Source organism: Leiobunum rupestre, chromosome 1 (genome assembly GCF_980474605.1).
Source record: "Leiobunum rupestre chromosome 1, qqLeiRupe1.1.hap1, whole genome shotgun sequence".
Taxonomy (NCBI): domain Eukaryota; kingdom Metazoa; phylum Arthropoda; class Arachnida; order Opiliones; family Sclerosomatidae; genus Leiobunum; species Leiobunum rupestre.
The window spans coordinates 40,983,102-41,007,740 of NC_143384.1; positions in this window are offsets into that span (position 1 = coordinate 40,983,102).

The following is a 24,639-nucleotide window of genomic DNA, read 5'->3' on the forward strand; positions in this document are numbered from 1 at the left end:
TTTTGCCATGTTGTGGCACCAGGAATTTTTATTTAAGAGAAATTAGAGGTAAGCACTTGCTAACGATTTTACAGCTCGGGTTACGTTTTTTGAACACTAAAAATAGTACACATACTGGTATTCACCGTTATTTACACGTAGCTCCATACTACCTTAACGTCATTCAAGGTAGATATTGTTAGTCGTCTGAATTTTGCATTCATGTCATTGGACTGAAATCCATATGTACACCAAGATATGAACGCAACTATTAAAACCACAGCTGAAGTCACGGCGTTAATTCGTAAAATGAAACTATCCAATCGTTTCCAAGTTTAATATAATAAGCCATTGGCACAGCGAAAATTTCAAAATGGAAATTATTAACAAAACGTTTCCTTTAATTAATTAATTAATAAAACTGCCAGATGAGTTAGCAGCGTAAGTGGTTTAAATGTGAAATTAGATATTTTTAGTATTTCACTTCTTGAAAATAGTGGCAAACCAATTATTGAAATTAACGAGACAAAATATTTTACATTCCAATTTAAACAACTTTAAAGAACGCTAGCAAGAACACAGCTGCCAAAGCCCAGCTAAATATTCCACTGATTAAAAATATCACGTGAGTGGCAGGTCCAATTTAAGAAACAACTTATGCTACAATTGGTTTAAGCCGCATTTTCCTGAGACACAGCACGGCTTCATTGCTTCACGCTCCATCGAGATGAACCATATTTCTTTTTTAAACGACGTCATGCCTCCTGTGCTGAGTTGCGGCCAAGTCGATGTCATTCCAATAGACCTATCTAAGGCTTTCGACAGGGTTTCGCACCCCCTGCTTTTACGAAAACTCGAACTATACGGACTCGCCGGCCAAGCCCTACGCTGTATGAATGACTACCTAACTGATAGAAAAAATGTTATTAAATGTAACAGTTGCATTACTAGAAACCCAACCACCTTTAATAATAATTGTAATATTAAATATCCCTTACAACGTATGCAGAGTACTTGCAATTCGTACAATAATGTTATAGACATTTTCGCGTGTAAATATTCTGATATTTTAAAATTGAAGTCGAGTGGTTTATCTCTCCTGCAATACTGTGTTGTTTAAATTTCATCTATATTTTATGTACTCAAAATGTTTTGTTCACCATTCCAAAGTGTATATTAGTGTTGTAAGTCGGAAAATTTTCCGTATTTTTCCGGAAAATATTAAAAACGTTTTCATTCCATGATTTGTCTAATATATTGTTTGCAAATTTAAAGAAAGCGGCATTTTCACCTCATTTTTTCTAATCTAAAAGTAAAACTAAACCTATAGACTAGTTTAAACTGGTTGAAATGTAACACTATTAATGTTTTGTAGTATGTTTACTGATATTAGTCATTTTAAATCGATAAAAAGTTTAAAACATTAAAAACCCTTGAAAAGTAATTTATGTTTAATTTTTTTATTTTTCCGATTTGCGGAAAATTTTTTGGAAAATTTTCTGGAAATTTTTCCGCATTTTATTTTTCCGGAAAATTAACAACCCTAGTGTATATCCTTGTTGGCGCATTCTGCGCTGTTGATGTGCACTGTAAATAAAATCATTTCATTTCATGGCTTCAGATGCAGAAATTCCGATTTCGGAAATATTTAAACAATTTCCAACTTTCTATTGTGAAAAACCGGTTGGTTGATCCATAACTACGACCTTTACTGTCTTTATTATTAATATATTTTTTAAATCGAAGATGTTCAAGGAAATGAATCGTTGAATTTTACTAGGCAGTCAAGTTGAAAAAATAATTTACAACTACGCAGAAATTCACCAAGACGAAGAGTAGAAATATTTTAAGAAAGTTAGAAGCCTTCTGCGAAGGATTAAATTGTGAACAAACCAAAGGTTTCTTTCTTTTTACCTCTCCGAGGGGACTTTGTACCCTAGGAGGGGTTATACAACCACCGTGTCTGTCTGTCTGTCTGTCTGTGGGTGGGTCTGTCTGTCTGTCTGTGGGTCTGTCTGTCAGGCCTGCGAACGCGTTGCATTTTCGGGGCAAAGGGTAATCACTGCGTACCCAGTTTCTTAGAATCCGGGAAAAGGTTTTTCCAAAAGCGCCCTCTTTTTGTCATTGGGTGTAATATAATTTTTTAATCGGCCAGGATTCGAACCCGAGCCGTCTTGCACGACAGGTGAGCGTTCCACCGCAGAACCACGGATACAGTTACGCTTCACTGAAAATTAAAAACTCTTCCGAGGAGAGGTATATTTTGGCTAGCAAACTTGTTACATTTACATTTTTATAGAACTAAATGGTACGATACTTTTTATGAACTTAGATATTAGAAGCTCTGCAATGATTGGTTTCCCTTTCCTTTTCAATGAGGAAATCAAAACTTGGGTTACAGAAACCGTAGGTTTATTTAATAATTTTAACAAATATACGGATCACATGAATATATAAATATAAAGATTATAATTCTACTTAAAACTTTAAATTTTAGGATGACGAAGGGTAAGGGTTAGGGCAGATACATTTTTCAATGGCACTAAGCATTGGAAATGAAAAGATACAAAGCTGTAGCGTATTAAATGCCATAACATTACAGTTTTGTAGCTTTTACATATTCAACCCGGAGTACCCAAAACCAATCAAAAGAACATTAGAATTTATGCAATTTGTAATTCTAAAAATTGGTATTGCAAAACGTCTCCCTGGGATAATTCAAACCACGCTAAACGACTTTGCTAGAAGTAAAATATAATTTTGTGACATAAAATTTTTCTAAGAATTTGTTACATGGAATGGAATTTGGATTTAGTAAATAAAAAACAAACGTTAAAATTATGAAATCTTATTTAAAATTATCCTATTTGTTTGGCTAATATTGTTAAAAATATCAAAAGAAAACGCAGTTACGGGTGTGGGTATTTAAAAAAATTCAAAGTGAGTCAATTGTACAAATTTTAACCATTTGTATGCAAGCTTTTGTACCTCTCTATGGTGTACATATCAACCTTCCAAAGGTAAGGTTTTGAACCCCGATTGGGTGCAAATATGATTCTATATAGGTAAGAATTTGAACCGTCAGATTGTACTATTTTTAACCTTTCAAGGGAAGATTTTTAACCTATGGATAGGATTTTGAACCTTAAAAGGGACGAATTTGAGGCTCTAAATGTTCCAATTTAGAACCTTAAATGTTACGATTTTGAACCTTAAAAGTAACGATTTTGAACGATAAATGTGACAATTTTGAACCTTTGTGAGGTACAATTATAACCTTTAGATGTAAGAATTTTTATCCTTATATGGTACGATTTTGTACCTTTAAATGGTACGATTTTGTACCTTATATGTTACAATTTAGAACCTTGCATATTACAATTTAGAACCTTAAATATTACAATTTAGAACCTGGCATATTACAATTTAGAACATTAAATGTTACAATTTAGAACCTAGCATTTCACAATTTAGAACCTTAAATGTTACAATTTAGAACCATAAATGTAACAATTTTGAACCATTGTGAAGTACAATAATAACCTTTAGATGTAAGAATTTTAAACCTTCTATAGTACAATTTTGCACTATTTAATGGAACGATTCCCAACCTAAAGTTGGAACGATTTTGTACCTTTAAATGGTATGATTTTTAACCTCTTGAGGGTACAATTATCACCCCTCTTCGAAGGTTCAAAATTCAACCTTACTTAATGGTACATTTTTGTACTAAAAGAGGTACCTAATGGGTTTTGAAACTTTGAACCTCAAAAGGTACAATTTACAACCTTTCTTATTAACAGTGTACGACGCATGCTTTATATAACATCGTCGATAACTTTTAGCATAATAAAGAGAGTAATCTGCACACTAGTCTAATATCCCTTGACATAGAGGGGGTTTCGTCAATGTCTGAGTTCCGGGAGTCCTTTCAAGATTCCAGCAGGTTGCTTGTCCAAGAAACTTGTAACAGAATTGCTTCAATTGATGTAGGCGGTAGTGTTCTTAGTAAGTCACTTACCAAAGGTGTCCACAGGGTTCTTGTAGCGGACCTCTACTCTTTAATTTAGTGATGGATGAGGCTCTCAGTCGGGTTAAATAGAATACATTGTAAGTAAGGTCACATCCATCTTTAGGTCGTTTCACCAACAGATGTGAGCTAAACACTGCGAATACAATGTTGTAGGTGGAAATTTTCTTTACCCGGATGACCCTGGCGCAAGGCACCCGGCCTCTAGTGTTGAGATTTCTCGTGGAGACGCTCTTCCCACTATAATGCTGGGTTAGAGATCTCCTCTGATGGTTAGCTATCGGAGAATTCCGCAGCCGCGGCATTTGTCGTATACTTAAATGGAGAAGAGTGGACTTGTACCTCCAGGAGGTTTAAACAGGCCTTAATACGCTTCGTTAAAATATAAACAATTATAGCTAAATAATTTTACCTTATAGTAAAGTTAAAAGTTTTAGTTAGTATTTAAAAAAAACAGCCTTTTAAAGGCTAATAGTCTCAATTCACGAAAATCTTCATTGAGACCTAATCTTGGTTTATCTGAGCAGTGGTTTTTACGTTTTTGATTTTTATCGGCAAAACAAATCAAATAGATAAATTATAAGCAAAATTTACTGTATAAAGAGTAAAATAGTTGAGCAATGAGCGGCAAAAATCATAATTTTGGGGCTCAAAAACGGCCAAAACGTAAGAGAAGTTTTAGAAGACAGCATTTAGAAAGATGCAATGAAACGTTTATTGCAATCATCAAACAAAGGGGATATCAGTGATCTAGGGGATGAACCTTATAATCAAGGCATTGCAGAAAACCATTATGCACTGAGTGAAGTTGAAATACTGGAACACTTTAGTCATAAGGGAAATTTTAGTCCTACTAAGGCAAACGTTAGATATCTTAGTGATAAATAGCAGTTCTTTTCTTAAAACTTTAATTGGGGGTAAAAACCGAGGTTTCAATTCTTCTTGTTATGATAAATATAAAATGCTCGAAAACTCCGTAGTAAAATATAGAGTTTATTGTTTTTGTTGCCGCCATTTTTTGAGTAGTAGAAACACGGAGTTTGTTACTGGATTTTCGGATTGGAAAAATGTAGCGAAAAAATTTGAAGAGCAGTTTACTTCACGATAATCTTTTCTAATAAATACTTAGATTATTTAGAATATATAAATCACGTGGTTCAATTGCGTCTCAGGTCAAAGACCATCACAGGCTTGACGTAATTAGAAATAGAGATGTTTTATCTGCACACGTGGAAATCATAATTATCTTCACTCAAAGCAATTCAGTTATTAGATGTGAATATTTTGAGAACTCCCAGAAAGATCTGGATAATGAAGCTGCAACACAAGGTGGTGGAGCGAGAAAAGGGCCTCAATTTTTTACATTAGAGAATTTGGTTGAAACCGGGAAATTTGAGGACGCAGCTGAAAGTCATGGGTATATTTCTCAATTACAAAACTTTAGCAACTTGATTTTGATTGTGGCTCTAGATGAAGTATTAGATGCTACCAATTCTTGGTAGCTTGGTTAGGAAATGTAAGAAACTCTCAACGATTTGAAAACATTTGGGATGATGTAACGTGTTTATTCGTTTTTAGTTATTGGTGACATATTTTTAAGCCTACATGAGGGTTTTTGTACGAAATGTTAATTGATGTAAATCAATAGGCAATGGCTGCTCTACTATACAATGCTGGTTTCCCAAAAATGTGGTTTTTAATATGTGAACACCTGTGGTGTGCGCGAAAATGAGAACCGCGTTAGTGGGTTTGTCCATCGCGATTGTAACATTGGGATACAACAGTACGCCATGGGGTTGCGAACTTCAGTTCAGGATTCTTTTTAAATTTCGGCCGCAAATTGCGCACAACGTCCGATATTGTTACCTCCACTGACCCCGGCAGTGTCATCGACTCCCATAAAATTACGCGTACGAGTTGGTCGTTAAATAACGAGTGTCTACGGCCATCAGTACCGCCCAGGAAAATATTTCCGTTGCCCAAGAGCGCCAAGCTTTGTAAGAGAAAGGAATGTCCCGCTGGTGAATGAGAATTTCATTCTCATTCACCAGAAGGACACAAAGCTGTTGCTTGGCTCCCGCGGTTCACCCGCGCCTTTCCCCCATTGCGTTCCTCCCTTAATCACCAGAATTTCTAATCACCAGATTCTCTCTCCCGTTCACCCGCTCCTTTCCCCCATTGCGTTCCTCCCTTAATCACCAGAATTTCTAATCACCAGATTCTCTCTCCCGTTCACCAGCTGCTTTCCCCCACCCCCATTCACTGGATACTTTATCTCTCGTTCACCAGCTCCTTTCCCCCATTTTGCTATCCCCATTAACTAGATACTTTATCTCTCGTTCACCAGCTCCTTTCCCCCATTGCTATCCCCATTCACTGGCTCCTTTCCCCCTTCCAACCCTCCGCATTCTCCAAAATCAGTTTTCCACGTGCAGATATTTGGAGATTAGATGTTACCCGTTTGCTTTTCCCCAATCACCAGAAATTCTTTTCGCTTCCAAACCCTTTTAATTTCTAGGATATAAGCAATAATAACAAGTTATTTAAATTAAATTACAGTACCCAAAATTGGACCGCCAGTTTATTATTCTTTTTAGGGGAATCTCTATGGGAGTTTAACATTACAAAAAAGCTAAAAGGTCCAGTTTGGGGTACATTTGGTCTGAAATGGGGTACATAGGGCCGAAAATGGTGACTTTGGTCGTTTTCAGGGTACATTTGGTCCATTTTGGTCCATTTTTGGGTACATCAGAATTGCAGTTGGAAAGACGAAGAACCGTAATTTTTTCCACCCTTCCCTAAACTCCATAAATTTTGCGCTATAATTCCGAAACTCTATAATTTCTTTATCGCTTCCGAACCCCCTTAATTTCTAGAATATAATTAATAAGGACAAGTTATTTAAATTTAATTTTTTTATTTTAGAACTTTTGTTTATATGATTGCGTAAAACAGGTTCTAATATTAGACCGACAATATAAATAACGCGTTTAAATCGTAATTTATCTATATAATTGTAATTAATTCGACATTTAAAGGATTGAAACGAACTACCTTCAGCAACTTGTATAAATAATTTAATTAAAAGTTCTAACTCACGTATTTGTAGTGTCTAACAGCAGTACCATTTATCACAAGAGGGACAGTCACAATCGTCGTCTTCTTCTTCAGGTACAGGTGAGATGTATTTGTCAGCGACCGTAGTTGCTTTTGGCGTCGGTGGAATGTCCCATTCTAGCGAGATGTACTTTTTTTCCGATGGTGAATTATCCCTCGACGGACAGTGTGGAAAGAATCTGGCATGTTCCCATTCTGGTACGTCTCCTGATTTCCATCCTTCTAATACGCCATGGCATTTGTAGCATCTGACTGCGTCGTCTTGTTGAATATAGTAGAACCAGCCTTCGCTAGTTGCTCCTTAGTGACGTGCGGATTTTTCCAGTGACGAAACGTTTCAAGTCGATACACTTCGTATATATTTATATATATAGCTTTAATCAAATAAATAAATAAATATATTCCTTATGGATTATAAGTTCGCGAAAGGTGTGTATTATATTTAATTTCTTACATTTCGTTTCATTATTTAATGATTTTTTTTATTTTTTAAAAAAGTATGTCTTACTCTGAAGTCACACTCTGGTTTTTGGAGTTACAGCTTCAATTTTTGATGGTGCCCCAGCCGTGTACTTAACAAACGGTGTCAATAGTATCGTTGTCTCAATTCAATCTTGGGATTGTCTTACTGAAAAATGGTCCTATATCATTGACGCTCTGGGGTCACAAACAGGAATACGAATTACTCTACCAACGCCTACTATTGAGCAGTATTCGGATTGCTGTTACAACCATTACTTTCGCGTAACGTCGACAGGCGGAGAGTTTAATTGGATTCTGCAACCATTTAGTCAAAAGTATTTGCTAGATGAAATGTGTTTAACTGGGAGTTTGACGCTTAGCGTACCCCAGGTAATTGTGAGTTGAATTTACAGGGTATTCCCCCAACGATATAAACGAATTAATTTTTCATTGTTTAAATGATGTCGCATACTTAAATTATGCCTTTTCACAATCAATGTAATTTAAATAAAGTTATTGAAAGATTGAAGCATTTTTTGTATACTTAGATGGAATCATATATTACCTACTTTATCAAGTCAAAGTTATTGAAGTTTAGTAAATTATACCCAGGATATAAGTTATCATGTTGACTTATAACCCTAACTTAATAATTTAAGCAATTCTTTTATCTCTCTCTTAAAGAAATCTTATTGTAATAAGCTTAAAAATTTAGGAATAAACTTATATTATAGGATGAAGAAAAGTCAATAGACATTTATTTCTAAATTATTCGCTATTTTATTAATTTATTTATTTATAAAACGAACTACAGTTCGGTCTCTGGGAGGCTTAGGGTAATGACAGCATCCCATGAAATCGAACGCTGAGCACTCCTCCCGTCGACGGCTTCTCTTCGACCCTCTTCTTCCACAGTACGTACAACGGAGATGGGGCGGGAACTCCTTTATCAGATGCCCGGGGATGTGTTTGGTATAGACATTACCATGTCGAAAAATTACACCCATTTGATAATGCGCGCACTCTCGACCCCAGCAAAAGAACAGTCCTCCACCTCTTACAGCCAATTCTTCCGTACATTCGCCGCAGTGAAAGCAAATCATAGATTCGGTTGTCGTACCGACGTACTCATTTCCCGAGGCCAAAGTTATGGAAATAGGATCCATTACTATAAAATTAGTAAGAATGAATGATTGAATATAATATATATACAAAGTTTAGAATTTACAATTGACGTATTTCTACGTACTTAGTCCCTCGAGCCGATTCCGAAACAATTCGAATTGGCTGTTTTCTTAATGCTATCTCTCAATTTTTCTGTTTACCCTTTTTATACTCGAAAAAAACAATTTACAACTGACATCATAATTATAAACTGGGGGCGGGGGGTGAGGGGGGTGGAAGAGAAAACCTTTCGAAAACCAATCAAATTTAGTTATATCAAAATCAAAACAGTAGTCCTCCAAATTGGTAGTCAACCCAAAAATAAGTAATTAAAAATTTAAACTATATTCAAATTTTCCTAATGAATCATTATCGAACATAGGGCTCTAGAAATCGTTATCACACTGGTATCTTAATAAACGGTACAGATATTTGTGAAAAAATTTTGGTCAGGGACACTTTACGTGTTTCACTTTATCGATTTAAAATCATAGTTTTAAGCAAAATCGTAAAACTAAGTACTTACTTTCTTAATTACAAGTACGCTAGGACGTCGCTCGTAAATTGCTTAGCTTAATCAACTAATCTTCACTATAACAAGATCTGTTTACAAGAATACTTCATAGATTATCTTAAGTAGCGTATCTAAAGAATTTTTTAAATCGAGTTAAACGCTATAAAAGGAATTTTTTCGTAAAACTTGTCATTTGTGTTTGAAACTTCTTTACTCGTTAGAATATTTTTTTAATATTTGTCTTTAATATTTATCCATAATGGAAATTCCTCAGCAAATTCTGAAATTCGTAAGCTTAACGAAATATGCATGCGCGCCTACTCGAGAAACACCTGGCTCTGCAGGTCTTGATTTATGTAGTGCATATAACCATGTTGTAGCCCCCATATATATATATATATATATATATATATATATATATATATATATATAAATATATATATTTAACGAATACCATGTTTTATATTTATTTATTTATTTCTACCCCCTCGTTCGGGTCTTTCCGTAAAACATGGTATTGATGTTTTAGCAGGTGTGATAGATAAAGATTACACTGGTACAATAGGGGTTGTCTTGATTAATCACGGGAAAAACGCATTTAAAATCTTCAGAGGCGAACGAATAGCTCATCTTATCTGCGAATGTATTTCGATGCCAGTTCCTATGGAATGCCTTGTGAGTTAAATTGATATGTTCCACCCTCCAAAATTATTATTATTATTATTTCAATTTTCCTGTTTTGGTTTGTATTAGCAAATTGAAGAAGATACAGAAAGGGGATCGAGAGGCTTCGGTTCTACAGATATTTGAAATAAATATTTAATGTGTGTTTTTTTTTCATCCATATTCCTAATAATAATAAAACATGAAAATGGTTCGCATTTTGTTTATTGTTTAGAAAATTACAGTATGTCTCCCAACAGTAATTGTAAATGTTTTATATCGTTCAAACAATAATTCATTAGAGAATATATTTCAAAGGGGCAATTCCCACAGAATTTTTCTAAAAAGAGGTTTTCCAAAGGCTTAGAATAGTCGTTTTAGAGACGGAATCCACTGTATAGTTCTAAAAAGTCACAGGGATTCTCTCTTTTGTTCGAGAACTTCATACATTGTGGTGATGGATGATTGATTTTGCCGAAGTACGGAAAGTTGCTCATCAATTCTGGGTTTGCACTGATCGAACGCAATTACCTGGGGTACGCTAAGCGTCAGACTCCCAGTTAAACACATTTCATCTAGCAAATACTTTTGACTAAATGGTTGCAGAATCCAATTAAACTCTCCGCCTGTCGACGTTACGCGAAAGTAATGGTTGTAACAGCAATCCGAATACTGCTCAATAGTAGGCGTTGGTAGAGTAATTCGTATTCCTGTTTGTGACCCCAGAGCGTCAATGACATAGGACCATTTTTCAGTAAGACAATCCCAAGATTGAATTGAGACAACGATACTATTGACACCGTTTGTTAAGTACACGGCTGGGTCACCATCAAAAATTGAAGCTGTAACTCCAAAACCAGAGTGTGACTTCAGAGTAAGACATACTTTTTTAAAAAATAAAAAAAATCATTAAATAATGAAACGAAATGTAAGAAATTAAATATAATACACACCTTTCGCGAACTTATAATCCATAAGGAATATATTTATTTATTTATTTGATTAAAGCTATATATATAAATATATATATATATATATATATATATGTTTGTTTTTTATCCCTTTGCAGATTTTCCTGTAGTGGATTTCAGGAATGGAATGGTTTTATAGTACAAAAATGACCCTCTTTTATACGAGATGAGAAGTATGTGGGCACTTAAAAAAATTAGATACCACTAATGATTATTTCGCTGTATACTTAAGTTATTTCTAAAAAAAATATTAAAATCAACTTAAGTACCCCTGTACTACCTTCTTTGTTTTCGAATTTCAGATAGCAAAACAACACTTAAGTTGAATTCCTTTTATTAAAATTGATACTTTAATATGGTTAGAAGTATATAAATTAAACAAGAAATGTACCCACTTAGCTTAATTTGAGCCCTTCCAATGCATCCATAAAGTTTACGAAGCAAACGATGGTAAAAATAGAGGTCACCATTGAGAATAGAGGATTGAAAAAGTAGAGTGCTAAGCTCAGTAAACATGTATTTGGGTTTTGTCCTATATGAATTTTCACGTTTTCAGAGGGATTAAACATTTTATACTAATTTTAAAAGTCGCATTACTTCATTTTCTTCGCAATTTATATTTTAAAGGTTATTTTTTATTGTCATGGTCTTTTATTTTGAATTGAATTTAACCCTGTATTTAGCGTTATTTCTAAGTAATATCTATAAAGAAGTTGAAGCCTTGGTTGTTAATGTGGAAGTTGAAACTAATTGATAGTCATCATGAAAATTGAGTCATATTTACACAAACTTCCAGAGAAAAATATATTTCACCAAACATATTGATTAAGTCTTCTTATTTTCAGCCTTTAACCGAACTTTAAACCGAAAGTCTACAGAAAATGTTGATTGGTCTAGGTCTGTAACTCTTGTAGAGGTCAACAAAGCATATGCGTATCTAAGCGAAGCGAAGCGTATAAATAGTCTTTGCTCTCCCTCTAACCTCTTAAACGCACCGTGTAATGTAGCGAAACGCAGTTTTTTCTAACACTCAAAACCTATAATCAAACTAACTTGCAAACCCTCAATTGGCAATATTTTATAAATTAGATTTATCTGTAAAAGTTTTATTTTAACATTTCTAATATCAAATGGTTGACAATATTTTATTAATTAGCTTTATCGGTTCGCTGTAGTCGCGTTACCATGTTATCTGCGTCCGTGCGAAACGGAAATCAAACGAAATTACCTGGCGAGCGAAAATAATAATTAGTGCACTTCTTGTATTATTTATATACTTTTGCTATGGTACATTTGATTATAAAAATTTATAAATTACCAAACCCCTCCTCCCACCTCTCCCCGTTTTTAAGTACCAAATGAAGTTATTATTTCAAGTGATTTCTGATTTGGCATAAATATAGGAGCGAGCATTCTACATTTTTACATTCTTCGTAATTACGAGCAAGTTTAAGGGCTAAATATTAGCTATGGAAAATAACGTGGATATGCGTGTAACTAAAGCAGTTCTTAGGTTTTCTTTTAAGCCGGATATGCCAACCGAAAAACAATTTTCGTTTAGAACGTTAGAAATAATGTTAAGAAAATATAAAAACTGGTATTTACATGAATTGAACCTGCAAGAGGACGAAGGTTACATCGACGTCCATCTAGCTACCCATGTCGTCATTGAGAAGATTTTTCAAAGATTGGGCCCTCACTCAAGGGAATACATTAACGTAAGCTTGAAATTTGTTTTGATCTAATTATTATTATTATTATTATTATTATTCGATTCAAAACTTTGATTATACAACATAAAAACTTGCGGAGACTAAAGCGTTAGTAAGTTAGTGGATATATGAGACAGTGATAAATTGAACTAGTGAATAGAAGGTATGGATTATCGTTTAGCTTATTATTTTGATTTCTTTACTTTATAGATCGAGAGACGTATTGTAGGGGTCTCGGACGAGGAGGAGGAAAAAGTTAATGCAATGCTAGATGTTTTTTTACACGGCGATTTACCCAACGCTGAATAAAACGAAGCATCTTCATCTTCGGTGAAACGGGTACCGACTCCCAAAATTGAAATTAAGGCAAAAAAAATTAAAACAAATCTGTATAAAAATAAAATAAATAAATTTATTTTGATCCGAATATAGTGAAATATTTATTCGTTGAAGGATCTAGCGACATCTGGCCTGTACAAAGATACACAGGGCAGCATGGATCTGATAACAAACGCCGGATTCATAAAACGTCAGGCTCTAGCAGCTGAATCAAAAGAAATTGAACTTTACGGAAACATTTTTGCGATATTTTTTTGATTAACGGTGTACAACTTAAAGTTTCTCTAACTAGAAAAAAACAATGATTTAACCCTATTTAGCGACACTCTTGACGCGTAAAGTTGAAATTATGCCTAAATTTTACTACCCCCTCAACAAGGTTTATTACATAGTAATTCCAAATATCCCTTTACCCGTACCGAGATTAAAATAACTTTTAGGACTTGAAGTTTCGATTATCTCAAGTGTTATTTAATCTCTAGATATACGACCCAGCGTTCTTTTAGTTCCTGGACCCCCTCGAGGAGAGACATGTAGCACGATTCTTTTATTTCCTATCCAACAATAATCATTTCAGTATATATCTGCAATTGCTAAAATAGTGTATTCTACCGAGTTAATAGTCTCTAAGATTTCCTCTAGTGGGAACCCCGAAACAGGATTAATTTTTATCAAAGCTGTATCAGAAGTAAGCGCAATGTATTTTCAGCTATTCTAATTTGCCTAATTTAACACGTGACGATTTTTTAGCGCCAACCAATGAGCAGTAACCAGGTAAATTAACGATAGGATGCGAACAGATTTGATATTCTCTAAGATAATCTCGTACCATTGTCATTTCTTTTAAACGTTCCAATTGCGAATCAGTTACTGTAGTTAAGGAAAGGGTAGGGTCTTGGGTATCAGTTAAATCTATTATTTCCATTTCTGGAGAATCGGGTAAAGTTACTATGGGTACTTCTGGGAGCTCGTTATCAGTTATATCAATCAATTAAGGGGAGTCGATTATAATCATTTCAGGGGTATTAACTAAATTAATTTCTGGGTATTGTACACCTTTCATTTCATTTTAATGCCAATTTACTTTGAAAATTGTCAACGTGGTATTTCCAAAACTCTCCGTCGAGTAGCAAAGGGTTTTTTTTCCAAATACTCAAGTGGGTTAATATCTGCCGTCAATCATTAGGGGCAGTTTAAACTGTCAGAGAGAGAGAGAGAGACAGCCAATAGAATTTGAGGGTTATTTGAAGTTTAGATCACGTGATGAATTATTCTCAACAAGATAGGAATAAATTAATCTTACACGCGTCATTTCTCTTCGGCACATTGACGAGTAAAGACCTGCTGACGGATCGCTCAGTCTTTTCTACAGCTCGACAAAGGATTTCTACCCGTAAAGTAAGTAACTATTTTTTCTTGGTAATAGACTATATTTTTAGACATATTTAAAACAATTTGCATATTGAAAAAAGCGTTTATATTGAGAATTTTAGCGTAGAAATTTAACCATATTGATAAAATTAGGTTTAGTAGACTTAGGGGTAAATGTAGACTTAGAGAATGTATCATTTGAAACTATAGAACGTATTTGGTCTAGATCAGCTATGGACATTGAAGTGTATCGACTTGAAACGTTTCGTCACTGGAAAAATCCGCACGTCACTAAGGAGCAACTAGCGAAGGCTGGATTCTACTATATTCAGCGGGGCGATGAAGTACGATGTTACAAATGCCATGGCGTATTAGAAGGATGGAAATCAGGAGACGTACCAGAACTTGAACATGCTAGATTCTTTCCAAACTGTCCGGCTAGGGATAATTCACCATCGGAAAAAAAGTACCTTTCGCTAGAATGGGACATTCCCCCGACGCCAAAAGCAACTACGGTCTCTGACAAAAGCTTCTCACCTGTACCTGAAGAAGAAGAAGACGTTTGTGACTGTCCCTCGGATGTCAGACGATACTGCTGCTAAACACTACAAATACGTGAGTTAGAACTTTTAATTAAATTAAGTTGCAGGAGATCGTTTCACCCCATTTAAATGCCTGTAAACTTAACTACTTTAATTTGTTTTAATAGTGTAATGTACAAGATAACCATCTAATGGAATATCTGATAGTACCTACTAACATGTAAAACAAAGTTCTAAAATAAAAAAATAAATGTAAATAACTTGTTTTTATTGCCTAGAGATTAGAAATTAAGGGGTTCGGAAGCGATAAGCAAACGGGTAAAAATCTAATCTCCAGCTATCTGCGCGAGGAAATCTAATTTTGGAGAATGGGGATGGGGGAAAGCAACCGGTGAACGAGAGTGAGAGAAAGTATCCAGTGAATGGGGGTGGGGGAAAGCAGCTGGTGAACGGGAGAGAGAATCTGGTGATTAGAAATTCTGGTGATTAAGGAAGGAACGCAATGGGGGAAAGGAGCGGGTGAACGAGAGAGAGAATCTCGTGATTAGAAATTCTGGTGATTAAGGGAGGAACGCAATGGGGGAAAGGAGCGGGTGAACGAGAGAGAGAATCTGGTGATTAGAAATTCTGGTGATTAAGGGAGGAACGGGAGAGGCGCGGGTGAACGGCGGGAGCCAAGCAACAGCTTTGTGTCCTTCTGGTGAATGAGAATGAAATTCTCATTCACCAGCGGGTCATTCCTTTCTCTTTTGTATTATAACAAGCGGCACCTTGATGTTGAATTGGAGATTGACTAGTTGGTCTTAAAGTGTACCCACTGCCTCTCGAACGCCGGGGTTCGTTTCTCCGCTAAGCTAGCTCCCCGTTTCGATTGCCGCTTTCAGGTTGCTGAAAAGCTTTCTAAACAAACCTATCGGCTTAAGCTGATCAAATTGGGTACTTTGCTTAAGGGTACATTCCATATACGGCATTTATAAGTGTTCCACAAACGAGGTAGTATATCTAATGACGACGAACATGATTTCGTTAATCCTGCTAGTAAGGTAACTGAGGTTAGTTCACAGACCCCGGTCGCGCGGTATGCCGATAGTGATTTAGTTAAAAAAACACACTTAGTCGAGCGGGATGCCGACAGTGCTTTCATTCCAGAGAAAATATTCGTCGAGCGTGCTGCCGACAATATATTTTCGAAGGGGTTTGATTCCAATGCTTCGCTACCTCTTCATGTGAGGCCTCATAGCGCGATTAGCCAGAATAGCGAGTTTTCGTCGCATAGTTTTCTTCTAGTGATACTATTTATCGTATCTACCACCTCTGCATTTGTGTTTCATTATGACTGGTTTATTGGTACCAATTTATACCAATATTGTGTACGTATTATATTTTGGTTGGTTGTATTTCCCCACTTACCAACTGTTTCGCGTGGACGCTCAAGCTTCAGTGGGGGAGAGAATGTAACGTGTTTATTCGTTTTTAGTTATTGGTGACATATTTTTAGGCCTACAGGAAGGTTTTTGTAGGGAATGTAAATTGTTGTAAATCAATAGGCAATGGCTGGTTTCCAAAAAACATGGTTTTTATTATGTGGACACCTGTGGTGTGCGCGAAAATGAGAACCGCGTTAGTGGGTTTGTCCCTCGACATTCCCGAAGGGATTAAAGGCCGAGTTCAGCGATGGAACTAGTTCAATCTAGCTGGCGTCAAAAAATGATTTGGCGGGAAAACTTGGAGGAGCAAGGATTTTCTGTAATGAGTACGTCGTTTAAGTTTAATCCTATTTTGGAAACGTCGTAAAGAAGCTTCGAAGATGGCAGAATCCGCCCTTGTCGCCGTGCCTGATCGCAACAGCGAACCTCTAAGTTTACGAAAGCGGAAGATAATTCCTAACAAGAGACTTAATCATAGTGTCATTACGTGCCCAACAGGGAGTCGAGAAATGGAAGCCAAAATCTTTATCGATTAGATGAGTACTACTTACTCCGAGTTAATTGATAAATTTATATCAGACATGAAATCTAGAATTTTTGAAAGCACTGGCCTTTTCAAAGGAATCATCGCGTCTGATCGTCAGTCGCATACCTTCCTTGACGAAAATGACGTTATATTTCATTGTAAAACATACTAGCGGTTCAATTTTGATATACATGTTTTAAAAGGGCATATCGGAATAGCCAGAAATTTGATTGAATCCCTAAACCTGAGCACCGTTACCGACTGCTTTCTGTATTTAATAACATTGGAAAATTTAGTCAAGTACTATAAAACTGTCCTGTACAGTCCCCGTGGCAAATACAATTCCAGAAAGAAGTTTTAGTTCTCTCAACAGAATTAAAACGCGTCTACGGACAACAATGGGGAAGGACAGACATTCAAATCTGGCCATAATTTCGATTAATCGCGACTTATCTAACTGCATAAAGAAAACTCTGTTAGTGGTCGACGAGTTTGTAATAATAATAATAATCAGCTAGGCTAATACCCAAGGCACCACCTTAGGCCTAAGTCATCATGCGACTTTTGAGCCCTTAATTCAGGTGGCCGGGTTACAATGCGTAGGAGGGTGGTGGAGAATATCGTTTTTTGCCCAAGAATCTTTTAATACAAAAACGTTATTTTACTCTTGCTAATAAGAGTATAAAGAATGAAGACATAATATTTTGTTAGAAGGTAAAAATGAGGGGAGGTTAATTTATATGACACAAAATTTTATTTCCATATATATCATAACATTTAAAACCAGAAGTAGTAAGTATCCTATAATGATATGCGATTGCAAGAAAATAAATAAGTTAGATGGGGCCTCCAAAGTTTGACGTGCTTACTGCCGAAAAAATCCTGGTGGCGCTACTGCGGGTGTATAATAGTAAACGTCACTTATACGTCCCTGGTGGGTATTTTATCGATTAACCAACTCACGAGTCCATACCAACTGCGCTCTGGTTGCTATCATTTAAACATTTTTTGGGTATTTCTGTAATTCCTACGTCAACCTCATTGTCCTCATCTAGTAACAGTGTTATTTGGCCTGTTCGTTTACCAGTTGATAAAGCCTCCTCTTGAAATATGCAGTATTTTAGCTGCTCTATGTGCCACTTCCTAGCGTTATTCCCGGTCCGGATTTCCTCTAATTCGTATGTCAATGGACTGTGCTTACGAAAAAATTGGCCATAACACCTGCAACTGCGCAAGCCAATTTGTGCGTACTTTTCCAGACTAACTGCTCTTTCTCCATTTCCGATCCAGAGTAGTTCATATCATAATAATGTTTTACTTGGGCTAGTCTGGCAATCTGCTGAGCATCCTCCAGAGCTCGATGAAGTTATTTTAATGAACTTTTCTCATATTCTTGAAGGGTTGTTGTGTCTAGGTCGTCTTTTACAGTGTGCCAGAGTTTATAGTCCGGTGAACCTAGTTACAGAGACCATACCATATCGTCTGTTGCAGTGCGTTTATCTTTCTCCCATGATATTTACGTTCGTAAGTGAGGTTGAAAGGCGAAGAGAACAGTCGTATGATGAACGCTATTAATAGTAAATTTATGCAACGCCAATCCCAAATCCCAATTTCATTCGTTCTCATTAGTTCTCTTAGATCTCGGTTCACCTGGGCTGGTCTGGAGATGATATAGCGTAGTGAATTTAGGTGATATTTTCATCATTTGGCACATCTCCTGCCAAACTGCTGCTGTGAATTGTGTTCCATTATCTCAGAGGACTCGTTCGGGACAACCATGACGTGTGACGTTCTTCACGAAGATATACGCAACTTTAAAAGCTGTTACATATTGGAAAAACTTCAACGTATTAAGTAAAATAATCTACAACAACAACAACAATATAGCGATTGTTTCATGCCGTTGTTAATAGAGGTTCCATCATCAATACGTACTAGTTGATTTGTTCCATTTCTTGAAGTATTAATAATCATTTAACCGGGGGGTATTACAATTTCTCGGTTCATTTTGTTGAGAGGTATTTCCCCTTTTCAGCTAATCGTATATTGTTTATCTGAACCCAGGATATTAATATTTCCCAGTAATCTTTCTTTCTGTGACTAGTCTTTCTCGATGTCCTGCGGTAGGGTGATTATGATATTAATAAAAAGTCGTTCGTGTAGAAACTGAGGTTTTTAGTCATTCCGTCTGATACGTCATATGACCCTTTAAGAAACCAAATTTTTGTTAGAATAGTGTTTTATTGTGTACGTATGTGATCAGAATGGGTCGGACGCTTCTGGAAATAATGATTATAATATAATATTTTATTTTACAATGATTGGAAGCCTTCAATATGTTTTTCGAAATTTAATATGTTAACTCTAGCAGGTTGCCCAGAGAGTTGAAATGTCTGGCTCAACCGTTTCAGCGTTTTTTTATAGTGAACTAGCTGGGCTTCTCAGCTAGTTGAGTAAATTGCGGTTTCGAAAACGGAAACAACATGCACTATACTTTAAATATGCAAATTAAATTATTTTGAAATAGTAAATAGGAATTTATTTAAATTTCGAACGTTTAATAGTGCAAAATATCATTAATATTAACATATATTTGTTTTCTATGATTGTTTTAAGATGTAATTATTTTAAACCGTTTTTGTAAATAATATTTGTAGTTTTTCCGTTCGCATGGGTTTTCTAAATTAATTCCCGCAGTTTTAAGTGACGCTCACAACTTCAGTTTTTTTTTTATTTTAGCCCACGTCGTATTGAAGTTTCGGGGACGAGTTAATTATATTCTAATGCATTAATCAGTATAGTTTTATAATACAATGGCAGTTGCCTGAGGCTTTGGGAGTTGGAATCATAATCCTCGAAAGATTGAAGCTTTTTTTATAAATTTAAATTTATCTAAATATTATAAATTCTGAAATCTCTCAGTGTCGCTTTTTGTAAGGTGGTAGAAAGGGCAGTACAGGCGTTTGAATGTAATTGGTCGGATCACGAGGTTCATTTATTAAATTTAAAATAAAGTATGTTGGATAATCAAACGATTTAAATAATAATTTTTTTCACCAGCGTGTAAATTATGTACAGAATTGCAATCAACCTATATATTGATTATAGTACCATAATCACCCATAAGTACAATATCACAACTTCCCTCTTTTTTAAGTAAAATACCTCAGCTATACCTCTATTTTAAGTACAATTTCTGAAATATACCTCTATATTAAGTAAACTTTCTCGAAAATACCTCTTTATTAAGTACAATTTCTCAAATATACCTCTTTATTAAGTACAATTTCGAGAAAATACCTCTTTATTAAGTATAATTTCTCAAATATACCTCTTTATTAAGTACAATGCCTCGAAAATACCTCTTTATTAAGTACAATTTCAAGAAAATACCTCTTTATTAAGTACAATTTCTCAAATATACCTCTATATTAAGTACAATTTCTCGAAAATACCTCTTTATTAAGTATAATTTCTCAAATATACCTCTTTATTAAGTACAATGCCTCGAAAATACCTCTTTATTAAATACAATTTCTCAAATATACCTCTTTATTAAATACAATTTCTCAAATATACCTCTTTATTAAATACAATTTCTCAAATATACCTCTTTATTAAATACAAATTCTCAAATATACCTCTTTATTAAGTACAATGCCTCGAAAATACCTCTTTATTAAGTACAATTTCTCAAATATACCTCTTTATTAAATACAATTTCTCAAATATACCTCTTTATTCAGTACAATGCCTCGAAAATACCTCTTTATTAAATACAATTTCTCAAATATACCTCTTTATTAAATACAATTTCTCAAATATACCTCTTTATTAAATACAATTTCTCAAATATACCTCTTTATTAAATACAAATTCTCAAATATACCTCTTTATTAAGTACAATGCCTCGAAAATACCTCTTTATTAAGTACAATTTCTCAAATATACCTCTTTATTAAATACAATTTCTCAAATATACCTCTTTATTCAGTACAATGCCTCGAAAATACCTCTTTATTAAGTACAATTTCTCAAATGTACCTCTATATTAAGTACAATTTCTCAAATATACCTCTTTATTAAGTACAATTTCTCAAATATACCTCTATATTAAGTACAATTTCTCAAATATACCTCTTTATTGAGTACAATTTCTCAAATATACCTCTTAATTGAGTACAATTTCTCAAAAATACCTCTTTATTAAGTACAATTTCTCAAATATACCTTTATATTAAGTACAATTTCTAAAATATACCTCTATATTAAGTACAATTTCTCAATTACCCTAACATTAAACCAATATCTCATTCTATATAGAGGATATTGAGTACTTCTCAATCACCATCTATAATTATGTAAAAAATCTCGATCACCTGTCCTTTTATTAATAAAGTTTACTAAGAATTAACAACCTAAGGGTTCCTTTAGTTCCCAATTCACTGGTCTTCAACATTTAGAAAATAGCTCTAATTATACTCACCGTCACGTCGTTGGGCTTGAGAAAGTCATTCGCTTGCGCCAAGCGAGTGCATACGCTAGCCATCATAAGCGCCACTGCCTTCGCGAAAGACACCAGACCAATTTTTGAGCTAGATTTCTTTCGCACATTTGATGGAACCACTTGAGTTGCATTTATTTGAAAAACGTTTGAGCCCCTAGCCAGAAAATTTAATTTTCCCAAAAATCGGTAATCATACGTCGTTTCTCATTGGCTCTTATGAACCGAGAATTTGTTAAATTTTATGAAAAATATAAGTCAGCTTAGCAAAAGTGAATACAAGTATTGTGATTGATATATTGGATGTAACGGATACGTCTGTCCCAAACTTTAATTAAAAAATATTATACTACACGCACCCTGTAATTCTTCTTCGTCTCGGTAAGATTGAAACGTCGGAGTGTCCCTTGAATGAGATTTTGATAAATGAACACGTCAAAAATCTGGATTTCGAAACACGCGTCTCCAATTAAAAAATATTATACTACACGCAGTCTGCGATTTTCTGGATAAGAACTTTGCATACCAATAATTAAATCTAACCTAAATTCACTACGTGATGGATAAGTCATGGTAAAATGTCATTTCATTCGACAAATATAATAATTTTAATTTATATGATTAATTCTGATGGTAAATTAATTGCTCCATTGCCCGACTTACGTACAGCGTTTACCTCAACTACTCCTATAAAAATCGTTTGAACATAGAGAAAGGATCCACGTATTGGTCCGTGTCTTCAGCTGCGCAACTTAAACGAACCATTGAAAACCTGAAAAGAATTGAAAAAAAGTAAGTTTTAAAAAATTAGGTAGCTTCTTTTGAACATAATTGATGATTTCGCTTTGAGTTTATTCTAATTTGAACCTTGCGTAGATGATTGTTTTTTTTATATTTCGAAAAAAAAAATAGTTTTTCAGAATCTCATATTTTATGTTCGATTGTTCTGGGCAAAATACATTTTATTTCTTTATTTTAAATGGTTTCTAATATATTAATAGGGTTTGCCCCTTTTTCAGGCCGAAACTGAATGTAATTATAAACTACTATTAACAGGGTGTGAGGCTAGGTAGATTGTACAATTTTTAATTGCATATTAAATTTTATTTCTTAAATACTAAACTTAAGTTCAATTAAGTGCTCCTTGGTTTCATTTATGTAGAAGTCCTAATATCAAGATGGTTTTTAGGGTAACAACAGATGTCACTATTGCTATTGATAAGAAGTATCTAATAGGGATAGGAAATGTAATCACTATTTAGATGTCAAATACAATGAAAAATGTAAAGAGAATGGAATTCGGTTTTTATAAAGGGGTTTGAATCTGCACTCAAAAGGGGTAATCCTATCTAACGTATTGTAGGGGGTATGGGCTTAATTAGATGTAATAAATATAAATATATAATAATAATTAAATTAAACCTCTTAGTTGGAAGGTAATTGTACTTTAATTATACTAATTAGATAACTGCCCCATCAGTAGATTATTGAGTATAGTAGTAGCCAAAATACATCCACGAAATGCCAGTATCAAGTTGAAGCTTCAAATCCAAAATGATGAAGACTTGAGAAATTAAGATTGTTACGGCGTATTAAGGAGTTAAGTAGTAGAGTCGATCCTACTATTACATGTAAGCCATGGAAACCTGTTGAGACAATATATTGTTCTGGGCAAAATAAAATTTCGGCCATTATTTGAAATGAGCAACTGTCTCAAATGCGCAAAACCAAATATTTAATAGGTTAGAAATAGCAACTAAAAGATTTAATATTAATCAGTCCGTCTAAGTTTCAACAAATGTAGTGATGACGGAAGAGCCTTTGAGGAATAATCACGGGCCTTTATTTTTTATTGTAATCTTACCTTGGGTCTCATTTTTCAAACGGTGCCTGGTCAATCAAAGGTGTTAGCTAATATTTTCCTCAATGTGGATAAGATAATTGAGAATTTATCGAATGTGCGACACGACCTTTCGGCCTATTTAATAAAAAATCTAAAAAAATCTATCCACTTCAGAGTACAAAGTTTTAAACCGCAAGCATACCTCACAGTTTTAAAACATAAACGATACTTAAATTTTTATATTCTTAAACATCTAATTCCAGTTTCACGATTATTTTCGGTATATATTTTACTTGTTGTGGCATAATGACAAGCTGTGAATAAACGAAATTCATCATAACAAACCAAAAAGCGTTTATGAAATGGTGTCTAGAAAATGGGCATTTTTCTTATTTAGAAATATATTTGACATATTTCCTTTAATTATGAACACTTTATGTATTTCATTTAATGTACGGAATTAAAAGAGACTACGGCTCAACATTATGGCTAAATTTTTTGATTTTGATATATCAAACTAAGTTTGTTCAAAGACCGTTTATTACTTCAAAAACAAGACGTATATTTTGAGAGCCCATATCACCGAAACGAAACACTCAAGGACCTATGTCCATTAGACATTTTCACGTCCCTGAGTTTTTGAAATACGTATTCGTTACATTCAATATATCAATCACAATTAGTTAGCTGACTTCCCTTTTTCATTAAGTTTAACTAATTCTTGTTTTGTAAGAGCCAATGAGAAACGACGAATGAATACCGAGTTTTAGGAAAATATTTTTTCTGGCTGAGAGCTTAAAGGTTTTTAATATTAATGCAACTCAAATGGTTTCATCGAAGGTTCGAAAGAAATTTGTTTCGACAGCAGCGATGAAAATTGGTCTGGTGTATTTCACGATGGCCGTGGCGCTGATGATGGCCAGCGTGGGCACTCGCTTGGCGCGAGCGAATGACTTTCTCAAACCCAACGACGGTGAGTATAATTAGAGTTATTTCCTAATGTTGAAGACCAGTGAATTGGAACCTAAAGAAATTCGCAAGTTGTAAATTCTTAGTGTGCTTATTTAGGATAATTATTTAAATCGTTTAATTTTACGACAAACATAATTTTTAATTTAATAAATGTAACTCTTGATTTGACCAATCATATTCCAATTCCGGTACTGCCCGTACTACCACATCACAATAAGCGACACAGAGAATTTTCAAAAATTACAATACATAGATAATTTTTAAATTTATTTAATAGCTTAAACCACTCGCGGATTAGGATTCCAACCCTAAAAGCCTTAGGCAAGTGTCTATGTAATATAAATCTATAATGGTTTTTGCTGATGTAAAGAATCTACTAAACTCGACCGCGAAACGTGAACCATCACGAATATAACGAAGATAATAAATGTGTCGAGCCATCAGTAATGGTAATTTAATAATTAAGCGCGGGCCAAATAAAATTGTTTGCGAGATAAAAATTA